At 56.1% G+C, this 1376-nt stretch overlaps 1 long non-coding RNA gene and 1 other non-coding gene across 3 annotated transcripts in view; both read left to right on the top strand.

The window, feature by feature from the left end:
• LOC113617097 (uncharacterized) overlaps positions 1-1376 on the top strand; it is a 4816-nt gene that overhangs the window by 1444 nt on the left and 1996 nt on the right. For both annotated transcript variants that reach the window (XR_003431506.1, XR_003431507.1), the window contains exon 2: positions 907-1060. This is a non-coding gene — a long non-coding RNA (uncharacterized LOC113617097). The remainder of the gene's footprint in view (positions 1-906; positions 1061-1376) is intronic.
• The window catches only part of LOC113617099 (small nucleolar RNA SNORD116), a 94-nt gene continuing 18 nt past the window's right edge, over positions 1301-1376 (top strand). The window contains exon 1 of the small nucleolar RNA XR_003431509.1: positions 1301-1376. This exon is cut by the window's right edge and continues 18 nt beyond it. This is a non-coding gene — a small nucleolar RNA (small nucleolar RNA SNORD116).

Below are 1376 nucleotides of genomic sequence, written 5' to 3'. Positions count from 1 at the left end.
TTCCGGGCCCGAGAGGATGTGTGGTGCGGGGATCTTTGCTCCTGCCACCCGCTGGTGCTTTGAGACTGTGGTGTACGGCGTGCCTGGCCACAGTCCAGAGAAGTCATACCGGTTCAGGTGTCTAGGCTGTTGGCCGGGTTCTCTTGTTGCGCGGCTGTAGGTAACACGTTGCGTCTAGAGGACCTGGGCCCCACGGTTTCACCGAGGTCACGTCACTGACGGACCCAGAGTGTGAAAGTGCCAGGCAGCACTGCAAGAGACCCAATTGCTGCAACAGTTTGCCCCGCCACGTTGGGCCTCGTAATGGTTCCCATGCCATTACCTTTGTGTGTACGACAAGGGTAGGTCGTCTGTCCTAACAGCAGGCCAGGAAGTATGCCTGCTGGTGAGTCTGCCTTGATTAGTCCAGGTGTTCCTCACGTGCCCTTGTCGTGGGTCCCTATGAGCCGCTTTTGGTGGAGGCCGTCATATTCGGCCGTGTGCCCTTCCCTTGTGGAAGATCTCTTGATCTTCCGGGCGCGTCCACTGTGTGGAGCCATATGTGCTTAGAGTTGGTGTGTTCCCCAAAGGTCACCGGCTCTTAGTCTGAGGAGGCACAGTTGCCCTGAGCGTGTCTCAGGGTTTCCGGAAGACATCCTTTAGCTGTGATGGAGGGGAGAGTGCTCAGGAGAGGAATTGCAGGGCCCGAGGCCAGGGTGTTGTTGGACAGCGGGGCTCTTTGTCCTGATGGCGGCACGCTGTGAAGGCGTCTCCGCTACATTGCTTTCACATTTACGTGCGGACACCCAGGCACGATGGGCAGCAAATGAAATGTTGAGGGGATATAGAGCACGCATCACTAGATGGTATCGCCCTTTCCCTCGGTGCGCGCGTGCACCATCCTCAAGCACGCGTGTGTTCTCTCAGCCCGAGCCAGGTGGACTGCCAGGGACGGAATCCCAGCAGCAGAGCAGCCTGGGGCCATCCGTATAATCCATAATACCTGGTGAAGGGAGGAGGAGGAGTCTCGCAGGGGTGTTGGCGCACATTCCATGAGGATCCTGGTTTAAACCTTGTTGCGGTAAGTGGCACTTCTTTGCTAAAACCTAGAGGTTTGGCCACGGGAACTGAAAACCGGTGCTACAGCCTCATCTTCTGTCTTTTTCCTGGGGAACATGAGCTTCGATGACCTGAGAACTGGCTGCATTTCCTGCCCCATGGCTCAGATCTGGCTGCTTCTGTATGCTGACGTGATTCAGCTCACTGGCCGTCCCTTGGTGGAATCTGCAACTTTGCATGTCCGGCGTTTGAGCATGTGCTTGGATCGATGATGACCCCCACAAATGCATTCCTTGGAAATCTGAACAAAATGAGTGAGAAAACCCTACCGTCTCCTC

Source organism: Aethalodelphis obliquidens, unplaced genomic scaffold (genome assembly GCF_003676395.1).
Source record: "Aethalodelphis obliquidens isolate GAN/ISIS:26980383/991018 unplaced genomic scaffold, ASM367639v1 scaffold1798, whole genome shotgun sequence".
Classification (NCBI taxonomy): Eukaryota; Metazoa; Chordata; class Mammalia; order Artiodactyla; family Delphinidae; genus Aethalodelphis; species Aethalodelphis obliquidens.
The sequence above is the reverse complement of the archived record's forward strand: the minus strand, read 5'-3'. Positions and strand labels throughout refer to the sequence as shown.